The sequence below is a fragment of the Otolemur garnettii genome, unplaced genomic scaffold, assembly GCF_000181295.1.
Source record: "Otolemur garnettii isolate 467f Iridium unplaced genomic scaffold, OtoGar3 scaffold00050, whole genome shotgun sequence".
Lineage (NCBI taxonomy): Eukaryota > Metazoa > Chordata > Mammalia > Primates > Galagidae > Otolemur > Otolemur garnettii.
Window position 1 is genome coordinate 8,786,861 of NW_003852445.1, and position 14,868 is coordinate 8,801,728.

The following is a 14,868-nucleotide window of genomic DNA, read 5'->3' on the forward strand; positions in this document are numbered from 1 at the left end:
GGCACATCAGTCAGTGTGGCCCATGGTGGTAGGAGGAGACATGCTTACTTGGAGGGCTTAGGAATTGAAGTTGAGGCTGGGTGACTCGAAAATCATTTCCAGTGGGTACCCAGGGCTGGATAAACGTGGTGAACCCTGGGATCCGGTGAGCCTTTCCACAGGAAGAAGTGGGCAATAAAATGGGGTCCCTGGTCATTTTGAGAATTGTTTACTTCCACACCTGTAATTTCACTCAGCCCTAGGAGTCTCTTATCTCATCTAGTACAGTTTTTTGGATCAGTGGCAAAATTACTCAGTGGCTCTGTGAAAACACACACCATCAGTCAAAAGCTCTCACTTCTGGCTCGGAGCCTGTGGCTCAAGTGGCTAAGGCGCCAGCCACATACACCTAAGGTGGCAGGTTCGAATCCAGCCTGGGCCCACCAAACAATGATGGCTGCAACCAAAAAATAGCCAGGCGTTGTGGTGGGTGCCTGTGGTCCCAGCTACTTGAGAGGCTGAGGCAGGAGACTCGTTTGAGCCCAGGAGTTGGAGGTTGCTGTGAGCTGGATGCCACAGCACTCTACCCAGGGGGACAGCTTGAGGCTCTGTCTCAAAAAACAAAACAAAACAAAAAAACTCTCAGTTCAGAAAAGTCTCCCATCCTTGAAAGCACCAGAGACAGAGAAGGAAGAGAAGCTAACTTTGGGCCACCTGCAGTCCCATGGGCACCAGGCAGGTATAAGAGGAGAGGAATGGCCATCTCTTAACCAAGAGGGCTGAGGTCAAAGGTTGGCCTGGCCGAAGTCATGACCAATTTAGCATTTGGACTATTTATAGTTCAAGTATGTTATAAATTTTTTAAAAAATTATGTCTCGCAACCATTGTGTGAAATGGTCTTTTGCCAATTTATTTTTTAAATGACCAGGCCCACAACAAATTCTGTTTAGCCTGCTTTGGCCACCTACCAACACACTCCAAACCCTGCAGCTAAATAAACACTCTTCAGCCCGAGGTCAAGACTTTCCAGCATTTCCCCAGGGAGGCAGATTCCCACGGAAAGCACATAAGAGGAGGCCAATCTCACCAAGTTTACTTTTAATCACAGTCTGATTAGCTGTGGAATCAGAGTCTCAGTCCAGCCCAAATAGTACAGAGATATTACCTTGCCTGACTCCCATTCTAGTGACTTTAGATTTTTGAAAACTTTCAAACATACAAAAAAGTCTAGAGAGTAATATAACACATGCTGATCTACCCACCCTATAGCTGTAACAAATTTTGACATTTTGCCTTGTTTGTTCCAGATACTTTTAAAAAGCAAGTTTAGTTTATTTAGGTAACAAAATACCAAAGAGTGGGTGAGAATAAACTAGATCTTTAATTGTCAATACAGGTAATCTCAAAAAAAGAGTAAAAAAAAATAAGTTTCAAAAGGACATATATCGGCTGATAGCATCCAGGTAAAATGTTAAAATACAAAATAACCAACAGTCTATGGAGACACCTACAGCACAAATACAAAGATGCCAACGTCCACTTAGGGATGTGCAGGGTCAAAGACAGGGGAGAGAGTATCGGAGGGGAATGATCTCCCTGGCAAAAAAAAAAGGGGGTCCACGATTGAAGTTTCCATGCATTTAAAGAACAGGTGTGAGAGGAGTATCTGAACACACAAATGGAATCAGATTAATATTTTTAGTAAAGAAAAAACAAAACATTCAGCAATGCTGAAGCCTCTGTGCACCTCTCCCTGAGCCCTCTCCCCACTTTCCTCCCCAGAGGAAACTACTACCCTAAATGTGGTGTTTATGCCACCATGCATATTTGACGCTTCTGGTTCATGCTTCTCACTTCTCTGTTCCGTCACACTGTGGCACTCCCTGGTTCCTTGTGGACGCCATGTTCCTTGTGTCATGGGCTGGAGTTTGTTTTCATCACTGTCAGCAGCCAGTTTAGACCCAAGGAAAACAAAGGCCCACCAAATGGGTCACACATAGTATGTAAAGATTTAGAGGCAAAATTTGGCTGTGTTTCTGTCCCTGCAAAGCTAGAACAAAATACCTCTCAAGGTGACAGTAAGTGCGACTGTCATCTGAGATGGACTTGCACCCTAGATGGCCCCAGATCACGTGTCGTGGAGCCTCGGTGGATGAAAGAACTAGCCATTCCTCGGGTGCCGGGAAGACACTTTGGAAGCACCCACAGAAGGACCTGCTTGGGGACTTGACTTTCTAGTAGGGATGAGGGATTCATCACTTCCTGACCACTCTCTCACCTAGTCTTCTTTGTGACCAGAACCAGGTATCAGAAAAAGATTAAAGAAAATGCTGTATCCAGGATACATGCTGGGGTGGACAGGAGTTATTTTTTATGGAATATTCTTCCTTTGTAGGGGAGTGTCCTTTGTAGGCCATAGAGTGGGGCAGACAGTCCCTTGGCCCACTCCTTAGCAGGTTGGGGTACAGGCAGGTGATCTGTAATGAGACATTCACCTCCTTCCACCAGAGTGGAGAGCTGATCCTTGAAGGAAAACTGCAAAGACACAGGGAAAAAGAATTCGTTCATGATGGTGGAGTCCCCTACCCCTTTTCTGAGCCTATTAATTCTATGAATGCCTGATTCCTCCTCAAAATTTCTTTTCTGATTAAATTTGCCAGAATTAGCTCCTTTGCCTTGCTAGAAAGAACCATAAGTGGAAACCATCTTTCCTCCCACATTTTAATATTCTTGAATGCTTCTGTCAGTGCCAGAAGAAAGCTGCTGTCCCCAGGCAGAGAAGCTGGAACATAGCTGCCACCACCTGTGCACATGCCAACTCAGCCATGCAGACACGGTATCTCTTCCTTCCTGGGCTGCCTGGGTTGAGTGGCTGACCTCAATAGCAACACATATATTTAAATTTGGGCTCCTAACAGTTAATTTTAACTGTTTTTAAAGAAGATTTCATTGTAAGGCTACAGTGAAGTCAAAAGTTATATAGTAAAGAGCTTCCAGATATAAGTTTACTACAAATGCAGTCGAATCTCTGGAAGAATGGCTACACGTCCACATTTTCTTGTTTTAAAGCAACAATGAGAGATGAATGAGGTTAAGAAGTGGGTAGGTAGAACCGTGTTTTGTTTCATCATTGAGAAGGCGCAAAAGGACTGCTGGTCACACATCAGGCAATACAATCACAGGAGTAAAGTCACCAAGTGTCCAGAAGAGAGTACAGAATTATCAAAGCCGGGACAGGTTGGTCAGTTCAATTCCCCCTTCCCCAGTTATCACCACTATTTCACCATTTTAACCATTTAAAGCACGTAGTTTGGTGGCATTAGTCATGGTGCCGTGCAACCACCATCACCACCACCCATCTCCAGTACTTTTTCATCTTCCCCAGCTGAAACTCAGAGCTCATTCACTATTCTGCTTTTTGTCTCTATGATTCTGATTACTCTAGGTACTTCATATAAGTGGATGGTACAATAATTGTCCTTTTGTGTAGGGCTTATTTCACTTAGCACAACGTCCTCCAGGTTTATTTGTCTACAGCATGTGTCAGAATTCTCTTTCCTTTTAAAGCTGAACAGGTCTGCTCAGTTCTTAGATCACAAAGGACTCAGGTACTAACTACCTACCGACCCAGAAATCCCAGCTGATCTAACTCTCAATAACATGTTATTCAGTTTGTCTGTTAAAGGAAAACAGTGACTCAGAAGGATCTAGAAGCCACAGATAATCAACGTCTGTTCTTGTATCTGAATTAAATAAAAGGCTTGCTAAAATTTAGACTTCCTGGCCTCTTCCCAGGACCACTGAATCAGAATCTTTGGGCTTGGTGATCTGTATTTATAAGCTCCTCAAATGATTCAACACAGTAATGTTTGAGGACCACTGCCTAACTGAACAGGAAGGCACGGGAATGTACAGATACGTTTATATTCCTGTTGACTGGGAAAACAAAACAAAAACATTTAAAGTAGTTTTCTTTTACTCAGGAAGATACCAATAGATGGTTAGATGGTACATCACAGAATTGAGGAAACGCAGAATTGAAATATGCTTATTTCATGAATTTTAATTTCATGAAAGATGGATTTTAATCCATGGAAAAAATGGACTTTAAATTTAATCAAAGCTCCAGGACTTGGCCCTGGCAAATCCTTTCCCTAGAGTTAAGAACCTAGAAATCTTGCCTAAATCCTAGTCATTCTTCAAAATACCTGGGCTAACCTTGAATCAGTTTACATGTTACTTAACTTCAAGCCCCAATTTTCTTATCTGTAAAACTGGGTTGTTGAGAGATTACACAAGAAAATGCTTTTAACAACACAGTGTTGAGACTCAGTCAACTTTCAGCCAATATAGGCTGTTATTATTATATGATTTTCTTCTCCCCTCTCCCACCAAAGAGGACTCAATTGCTCCCTCTTCTGAGCTCCCAGGGCCCTTTTCCTGTGCTTCTATGGTACCATTTTACAAGGCATTAAAACCAGGTGGGTGGGCTTGGCACTTGTAGCTCAGTGAGTAGGGTGCCAGCCACACACACTGAGGCTGGTGGGTTCGAGCCCAGCCTTGGCCTGCTCAACAACAATAACAACAACAGCACCAAAATAGCTGGGCCTTGTGGCAGGCGCCTGTAGTCTCAGCTACGTGGGAGGCTGAGGCAAGAGAAGTCGCTTAAGCCCAAGAGTTTGAGGTTGCTGTGAGCTGTGATGCCATTGCACTCTACCCAGGGGACATAATCTGTCTCAAAAAACCAAAACCAAACCAAACCAGGTAGGTATACTGGTCTCTCCTGTTGCCTTGTACATTCTCTAACCACAGGAGCCATGTCTTCCTTATGGTCACATAGATGGTGGTGAACAGCTTGGGCTTTGGACCCAGAATGCCTGGGATCTAGTCTTACTAATTCTGTGATCTTGGGCTCTGTGCCTCATTTTCTCATCTGCAAAATGGGGCTTATAATAGTATCTAAGCACCTCAGTGGGCTGCAGAGTTAAGACATGTGAAATGCTTGGAATCCTCTTGGCACCTAGGAAGCTGTCTGCAATGCTGTCTGCCAGTTATTTTAAAATCTTTGGATCCAGGGCCTGGTGTACAGTGGGGATGCCATCAGTGTTTGCTGAAGGATGCCTGGCTGGGGAGAGGCAGCCTATGCAGCTGTGGAAAGAAGCAAATTAATTAGGATAAAGGTGACAGTGCACTGATGCTTTAGTCAAGTGAGAGAATCAGTGCTCAGAAAGTAAATAGAAGACATGAAATGAGCAAAAAAACACTCATATTTTATAAATATAGTGGATTCACAAAGGCCCAGTGGCTTTCCTTCTCAGGCTTGTGAAATGAGCAGAGTTCTACCAGTTGGTCTTAAAGGTCCCAGGTTGGTCCTAAAACAAGTATGGTTCTAACCACAGTCCCCTGCATATCCATGCTGGCTAGGATAACTGAGGATGTACACTTAAATGTTTGTACTCTATAGGGTGAGAATAATACGCTTTCCCAAAGGTTCTATTACAGAGACTGGTTAGGTTCCTATTAACATTAGGTCAGCCACACTGCTAAGCACGTCTGTGAAAGGGGCTACTGCTTTCAAACAGGGGGACCTGTGGCCCTCAGCTGCTGCTCTGTTTGGTCTTACACTGTGTTTACAATTTTGAATTATCCTTGATCCTCCAGAGATGCACTGTCCAGTTCTTACAGATAGCCCAGGGCACAGAAGCTCCTATTTGGTGCCCAGTGCTGAAGAGAAAATACAGACAGCTCGGGCTGAGCCTTTGAGACCGAACTGTGTCCCCTGGGAAGCTGCCCCTGCTCTCTGGGCTTTCACACCTCCCCAGCAGAACTGGGCTATGTGGTCGCAGGTATGTCTAACCCACTGGGCCCTGAGTGTCGAGGGTGGGATTTCTGCTCCTGCTGCCTACAGCATCAGAACCATGCTGACTGCGAGGCAGTCTCAGTCAATGCTTCCTGAAGGACTAAATTTTTTCTGTAGAAAAATGTTCAAAATTCCTAGTACTGGCTTTAAACAAGCTTTTGAAACAATCTCTTTGGATATTGGGACTATATTGGATTTCTTCTTGGAATTTTACGTGTGACTTCAAATGTAAAAGTAAAAAATGTATTGATTAGTAATTATCAGGTATGTAGGATATATTTGGAACAATCATTGAGGGACTTAATTTCTGTAAAATAAGGCTGCCAGCTTCAGCTTTATCCACAATAACCCCAACCTGGAATCGATTCAAATGTGCCTCAACAGGTGAATGGGTACGCTGTGGCCCCTCTACCCAGTGGGAACCCCTAAGCAATGATATGGAGTGAGCACCAGCAACAACACGGGTGACTCTCAGACACATCACGCTGAGGGAGAGGCCCAGACACCCAGGAGTGCACACTGGGCAATTCTATTTGTATGAAATTCCAGAGAAGGCAAAGCCAAGCCGCAGTGACAGAAACAGAAAGCAGAGAGGAGCTGCCAGTGCTGGAGACCAGCTGGTGAGTGGCACAAAGAGGGACCTCCTTAGGGTGACAGAAAGTTTTGTATCCTGACAATGGTGGTCGTGTAAGTATATGAACTTGGCAAAACTCACCAAACTGTACAATTAAGATCGGTGCATTTTATCATATGTTATACTTCCCAAAATTGACTAAAAAGTAAAAATAAATCAATAAAAAGGAAAGAAGGAAAAAATCCCAAGCCTGCTAAGCTTGTTTAAAAATACATATCTCCACAAACTGCTGAATGGTCTAGGAAGTTGAAGTTTGTTGACAAAAGGGTCAAAGTAACTAAGTGGCTGTGTGTGAATGACTGTAGCTGAAGGAGGAGCCCTACCCTTTACCGAATCAGTCTTGAGAACCACGTAAAGAAGCTAATAAAATCTGATGGAGCTTTGTGGGCTTGGTAGTTTAACAAGCATCCTGCCTTCTGGCTTAAGTGATAAGAGACCCTGTCAAGATAAAGAAACTTTCTATCAGCTTGAGATCAGGAGCAAGAATGCTAGGCGGAATGCACTGTGGCCTGGGGCACGTACATCTGGATGGGTGCGCACATGGAGCGATGTGGGTGTACCAAGGCATATACGTCTGTGCGGAGCATACAGGAATCAATACAATCATAGAACCATCCCATAGTGCTTAGTCTATTTTAACACTTCTTCTTTCAATTACAGAAATTTCAATTCTTAATTTAAGATCTTTCAATGGAACTTTTATTAGTCTGGAACAAAAGAGAGAAATAATCAATCTAGTTGTTTCTATCTTTGTGAAAAGATCCAAAAGTGATACAGCCTTGGGGGCTAGGAAAAATAATCGGAACCGTGGAAGACCCCAGCTTGGCATTCCTGGCTCCCCATTCTGGGAACAAAGGGAGGGGACAGGAAGGAAGGGGCCCCTTCTCCCTAATCAGGAGCTTCCCGTCACAGCCCTTATGGAAACTGTGGTCCTCCATCCTGGCTGAAATAAGCCACCAGGAAACGGCATCAGGGGTTAGAATAGTTGTTCCCTGGCTCAGGTAAATGCAGTGTGGGGTCCCTGAGGAAGCAAATTTAGCAGTCTATTTTTAATGAAACAAGAGGAGAAAAGACTTACATTTCTTTCCAGAGCCAAGTTTCTAATTACATGAGTTATAAACAAGATGCGTCCATAAAAGGATGTGAGACAACAGAGGACTGCCAGAGCAGAGCTGGGGCCTCCCTGCCATGTCTTTCCTCCCGCTCCTGTGGTGGGCAGTGCCACTTGCCTGCGGAGTCAGCGGAACACCACCTAAGGCTCTACTCGGACCTCTCCTCTGTGGGGCTCTGGCCTGCCCCTCCCAGGGACAGCAGCTCCAGGTCCATGTAGGGCGTTCATACTCTTGCCCTCTGCACTTCCTATGCTGATCTGTGTGTTTAACTCAAGTCTCCTTGGCTTCACCTTCACCTCTGCATCCCTCCAGTTCCTAGGACAGTGAGCACCATGCACAAAGCAGGCACTGAGAGTGCTGGTGGGGCCCCAAACTGCCCTTCCTGCCCCCAGGCCAATCCAGTCCTCAACTAAGACCTGCCCCTTCTTAGAACTCAGAACTGTTGTCAGTGCCCCTGATTATATCTAAAATAAATGTTTACAGAAAAAAATTCTCCATGACTAGCCCCTGCCTCACCTCTCCAACCTTTTCTCATAGGCTTTGACTAAGCCTTACCTTCCACAGCACAAACCACACTGGGCTCTTTGCTGTTACCCAAAAGCATTGGCACCTTCCTGTCTGTGTCTTTGACTTTTCCTTCTGCCTGGAATGCCCTTCCCCCTTCTTCCTCTATGACTACCCATCCCTATGGGCTCGGCCCTCCAGGGGGCATTCCTCCACCCAGTGGAACACAACCTCCGGTCCTGCTTCCCTCTGATGGGGTCTGCTCTCTATCCATCCGCTAGACTAGACCCAAAGCATCCTGACAGCAGGGACAAGTCTTCATTGTGTTTGCAGATGGTTCACATTAGTATATCAGGTTCCTTGTGACAAAGTCTTACAACATTAATGATTTTCCTTTCATGGCATTTATACTCTGCAGTGCTATATTTATTTGGTGATTATAAGACAGAAATTCTATGAGGGCAGAGACTCTCCCCCTCATTCTGTTCGCTATATACTCAGTAACTACTACTGAACACAGTAAGTAGGTGTTCTATGAATCTGGCTTTTATTCCCACCTATGGGTATTTATCCAAAAGAAATCAGGATCTCAAAGGGATGTTTGCACACCCATGTTCACGGAATCATTATTTGCAACAGCCAAGATGTAGAAACAACACAAGTGTCCATCAACAAATGAATGAATAAAGAATATATTTGGAATATTACTCAGCCCTAAAAAGGACATTCTGCAATATGTGACTACTTGGATGAACCTTAAGGATATGATGCTCAGTGAAATAAGCCAGTCACAGAAGGATAAATATTACATGAGTCCACTTATATGAGATACATAAAATAGTCAAACTCAGAATCAAGCGAGTGGACTAGTGTTTGCCAGAGACAAGATGAGTAGAGAGCTGCTGAACAACATTTTGCCCATAGTTAACAATATTGGATATGTAAAAATGTGGTAAGAGGGCAGAACGAATAAATGTCCTTACCACCATAACAGAAAACAGTAAAATAAATTAACCAACAAGAAGTATAACTGATTTTTACTAAGTTAGAGAATCTGACTGCTCAAGTAGTGGTATATTTTGGTCAGGTGCTATGGCTCATGCCTATAATCCTAGCACTCTGGGAGGCTAAGGCGGTGGGTTGTCTGAACTCACGAGTTCAAGAGTAGCCTGAGCCACAGCGAGACCTTGTCTCTAAAAAATAGCTGGGCATTATGGTGGGCACCTATAGTCCCAGCTACTCGGGAGGCTGAGGCAAAAGAATTGCTTGAGCCCAAGAGTTTGAGGTTGCTGTGAGCTGTGATGCTACAGCACTCTACCGGGGTGACAAAGTGAGACTCTGTCTTCAAAAAAAAAAAAAAAAAAAGAAAGAAAAGTGGTATTATTTTCTTTAAAATAAAGGTTGTTACTAACTTTAGAAGCATAAATCATCTCAAAATAAACACCAAATATCTGGGATTGCCCAGGTATTTTTAAAAATATATTTTCCCAAAGAGCCTCTTTAATTAACAATAATAGCTGCTTCAATTAAACATGTTCAAGGAGTCTTTGCATTATTTCCAGCTTGAGTTTACTTTGCAACTGGAAAAGGCTATTTCTGAAAATTTTACTGTGGTAGAGAGCAAAATGATAGCTAAAAATAAATAAGTGCAGCAAATATTTACTGAGCTCTCCTACATTCTTGCACTGCCCTGTATGTAAGCTTTAATATCAGTATAAGCTCACATAATCCTTGCAATAACCCCCAAAGGAGTTACTGTTTTGACCCCTAGCTTACAGGAGAGGACACAGAGACTTACAGAGGTTTAATAACTTACCCAAAGCATGCAACTGTTTCTTTGTGGAGCCCAGATTTGAACCCAGGGACTCTGATCCCAGAGTCTGCACCTATTTTTTTTTTTTTCTTTTTTGAGACAGAGCCTTGAGCTATCCCCCTGGGTAGAGTGCCATGTGTCATAGCTCACAGCAACCCCCGACTCCTGGGCTCAAGCGAGTCTCTTGCCTCCGCCTTCTAAGTAGCTGGGACCACAGGCGCCTGCCACAATGCCTGGCTATTTTTTTTTTTTTTTGGTTGCAGCCATCATTGTTGTTTGGTGGGACTGGGCTGGATTTGAACCCGCCAGCTCAGGTGTATGTGGCTGGCACCTTAGCCGCTTGAGCCACAGGTGCCGAGCCAGAGTCTGCACCTTTATCAACTATACTATGCCTTACGTACACCAGAATGGTGTGATTTGATTTGATTTTCTTTTTTTTTTTTTTTAAAGACAGAGCCTCAAGCTGTCCCCTGGGTAGAGTGCTGTGGCATCACAGCTCACAGCAACCTCCAACTCCTGGGCTCAAGCGAGTCTCCTGCCTCAGCCTCCCAAGTAGGTGGGACCACAGGTGCCCACCACAACACCTGGTTATTTTTTGGTTGCAGCCATCATTGTTTGGCGGGTTGGGGCTAGATTCTAATCTGTCACCTTAGGTGTATGTGGCTGGTGCCTTAGCCACTTGAGCCACAGGCGCCGAGCCTAATTTTCTTTTTGATTCATGGCTTTCTATGTGTTCTACGAGGAATATATATAGTTTTTGTAATAAGAAAAAATAAACATATGGTAAAAAATATTGGTCCATACGTGCTATGGAGCTCACATTATTGAGGAGGTTACTCCTTCTCTTCTACCTTTTTTTTTTTTTTGAGACAGAGTCTCACTCTGTCACCCTCAGTAGAGTGCTGTGGCGTCAAAGTTTGTAGCAACCTCAAACTCTTGGGCTTAAGTGATTCTCTTGCCTCAGGCTCTGAAGTAGCTGGGACTACAGGAGCCTGCTACAATGCCTGGCTTTTTCTTTGTAGTTGTCATTGCTTTGCAGGCCTGGGCCAGGTTCAAACCCACCAGCCCCAGTGTATGTGGTCAGCCCCCTAACCACTGAGTACAGACACTGAGCCAACTCCTTCTCTTCTATAATGGCATAAGGGTCTGGATTTCTAGAGTTTTTCCATCCAGAGCCTATGCTGGGTGTGCCTATCACTACCTTGAGGGTGAAGCAGTATCTGTGCACCGCATCTCCAGGGAAGAGGTGGTCCCCATCAGCCACGCTTGTCAGAGTAATGGAGCAGCTGCTGAGGAAGTGAGCCACAAAAGGAATTGCTTTGCTGCAGCTGCCCTCTCTGTTCCTTCACCCAGCTGCCCAGACGTACAGTTGCACAGTTGCAGGGGTGAGGGGTGGCCATGGCAGGGCTGATACTAAACCCTGCCCAGAGGGAACAGCTGCCATGTTCTCTTCTGCACAGAAGGCTCCCTGAGCACGCCTCAGCTCGCAGGGGTTCAATGTGAGTTCACCTCGAAGTCTTTAGTCAGTCACGGCCACTTCTTGGAGAGAATATAACTGGCTATGATAAAACCCCAGAGGTTACTTGTGCTCTCTGTCTGGCTGTACTTAGCCTGAAGGGAGTTTGGCCACTGAACATAGCAAAATTTAAATAAAAACAAGAACCAGATGTGTCCAGGGGATGGATTTTATACTGTTTATCCTCTATCTCCTTTTCCTACTCTTTTCCCTTTGGGATTTAGCCCAAGACTCTATAAATTAATTTTTCTCTGCCTGTTTCCTCATAGAATAAACAAACTAACCTCATAGCCTGTCCCTCCTTCCTCTAGGGGATGTTGTGACAATAACAGATGGGTGGGCCTCATGACCCTGAGGGTCCCTCCGAGGCATCAGCTGGGAGAGCCTCACACCAGCTTCTACACACAGACAAGGGAACAGGGAAAGGCCCGCTGTGAATATCTAGCCCAGTGAACTGCGCTGCCTCTGGTCACGTAGCCAAATGAATAGGAGAAGTAGGTTTCATATCTCATTTTCCATCTCAGATTAAAAATTAGGTTAAGAAACAGACCTATTTAAAGAGGGCTGGGTCCTGGAAAAAGAGAAATTAGACAAAATTTTAGGCTCTTTGCTAGAAATTGAAGTTGGTAAAAACCTACCAAGAAAAACCTGTAAGTTGTAGAGCCTGGCTTAACTGTTTGATTCTGCTGGGACTCAGTTTCTACATTTAGAAGATGATTAGGGAAGGTGATTAGGAAAGATTCTTTCTAGCTACACATGGTAGTTCTGAATATTAAGCTTCTTTGAGATGAAAAGTCAAACTCTCAGGAAAATCCGTTTAGCTCAGCATCTGTATAGTACAGATATCACCAAGTTACAGTGGCAGCGTAAGAATGAAAAACCTTCAGCTGGCTACAGGAATACTGAATTACTAATTCTAAATTATAAAATTACCAAGCAACAAGTTTCATTCTATTATATTCCTTCCACTGGACTCATGTGCTATATAGCATTTGGGCCAATTTGAAATTCCTTATTAAATGTTTCCACAGGGGGCTGGGCATGGTGGCTTACATTTGTAATCCTAGCACTTGGGGAGGCAGAGGTGGGAGGATCGCTTGAGGAGGTCGGGACCAGCCTGGGCAACACAGTGAGACTCCATCTCTAAAAAGCTAAAAAAATTACCCAGGAATAATGGAGTGTGCCTGTAGTCCCAGCTATTTAAGCAGCTGAGGCAAGAGTGTTGCTTGAGCCCAGAAGTGTGAGCTTACAGTGAGCTATGATCATGTCGAGGCAACCTAGCTGGGTGCGAGAGTGAGACACTGTCTCAAAAAAGAAAAAAGTTTCCACAGGGAATTAGTTGTCCTGCATGTTTACTTATCATACAATTCCAAACAACTCTGTACTGAAAGAAATTACCAGAGGAAGGGTGACATCCTTCCAAGGATACTTAAGAAACCAACCATTCAATTTTCTAATATTATATTAGAAATGACAGAATCCAGGAACCAAGTATCGTGCACATGGAAATTGCCCATTCCTCATTTTTCAAGTGGGCTTTGTGTAAGTCAGGCAAGAAGGTCTTGTACAATATGTTAATAAATCAGAGAGAGTCAGCTTGGCAAACATTGCTGTACTGAATTTTCTTGAGGCAAAATGCCAATGATATACAGACTCCACCCGAGTGTGAGGAGGCCAAGCATTCACCCCTAAGGCTTCATCCTTGACAATGCATCTTGTCATTTTGTGGTTCAGAAGGGCAAAAAGATGTTTCTCCAAGCCACAGTTTTCAAAAGGGAAATGTTAAACCAAGAGGATGACAACTCTGGGATCAACAAAGGGCTTGCAAGTAACTTCTGACCCTGAACACCAGGCCCTGCCCTCTTCCTCCTTTTAAACATCTAGCATTGAATGAGTGTTCGGTGAACCCTTGGATGGCAGCCAGTCATGCAGACCAGTTCTAGCAACTGAATTATCAGCTAACTCGCTCCTAAAGCCAAACTATTAGTCAGAGATAGTTATTTCTGGACTTATGTCACAGATGGAAGGGAAAATCAAGTTGGTGGGAAACATGGGAGTCCACACTGGGCTCCTTATAAAAAAAAATGACTCACTTATTTTACTAAACAGAAATCCTTGTGGTTATCCACAGTATTTCAAAACTGCCAAATACCTCCAGAAAAAGAAATACTTTTAAGAGGCAAACATGAAAAGATGCTCAACCACACTAACAATAAGAAATGAAAACTGGAATTATAATGGGACAGAGGAAATATAGATAGGTATTCCTTCTACAGTGGCATTTTGGCCCCATGTAACAGAATAAAGAGACCATGGTTTCTTCTGATTCAGCAATTCTACCTCTAGGAACATATAGTTATATTTGCACACTTTGGGCGGATCAGTCCATATTTCATTTATTATTATTATTGAGACAGGGTCTCACACTGTTGCACAGGCTAGAGTACAGTGACATCATCAGAGTTTACTGCAACATCATACTCCTGGGTTCAAGCGATCTTCCTGCCTTGGCTTCTGGACTGGCTGAAACTACAGGTACAAGCTACCGCAGCCTGCTAATTTTTTATTTCTTTGTAGAGATGGAGTCTCCCTATGTTGCTCAGGCCAGTCTCAAACTCCTGGCCTGAAGGTATCCTCCTGCCTTGGCCTCCCAAAGTGCTTGGATTACAGGTGTGAGCCACTATGCCTGGACCTATTAATTTTAATTGACAAATAAAGCTATATATACATAATTATTATGTCTAACATGTTGTTTTGAAATATGTATACATTGTGAAATGGCTAAATTGAGCTAATTAACATATGCATTACTTTGCATACTTATTTTGTTGTGGTGGGAACATTTAAAATCTACTCTTAGCGATCTTCAAGATACATTTGCACGTTATTGTGCCAACTGTATACACTTGCACTGTACACACAAAACTGTCTCTATTCACTGTGGTACTATTTGTAACAGCAAAAGATTAGCAACAGCCCACATGTTACTCATCAACAGGATTCCAGCTATTCATTCTGGGAATCTATCTGATGGAAGGAGGGAGGTAGTTCCAAAGCAGGGACAAAGACAAGCTTCAGGATTTACTGCAAGTGGAAAGTCATGATGCAGAGCATGCAGGAGAACCCTCCAGGACTGCACATGTGTGGCCTCTACTCTGGGGGAGGAACCGGCTGATGTGGGTAGCACAGATGTTCTACACTAACTTTCTATAACTTTCTGAATACATTGTCTGACTTGTGTTTTGCATCATGATTTAGATTCAAACAGGTGGTTTTTTTTTTTTTTTTTTTTGCAGTTTTTGGCCAGGGCTGGGTTTGAACCTGTCACCTCTGGCATATGGGGTTGGCACCCTTCTCCTTTGAGCCACAGGCACCACCCAGTAAGGTGATGTTTTGATGGCTCTTGAGATTTTTCTGACTCTCTTTTCTGCAGGCCTATAAAAACTTAG

General features: G+C 43.8%; 1 protein-coding gene across 1 annotated transcript in view; it reads right to left on the reverse strand.

The window, feature by feature from the left end:
• Positions 1-14,868, reverse strand: part of EHD4 (EH domain containing 4) — an 80,347-nt gene that overhangs the window by 18,497 nt on the left and 46,982 nt on the right. The gene's annotated exons all lie outside the window — the stretch shown is intronic.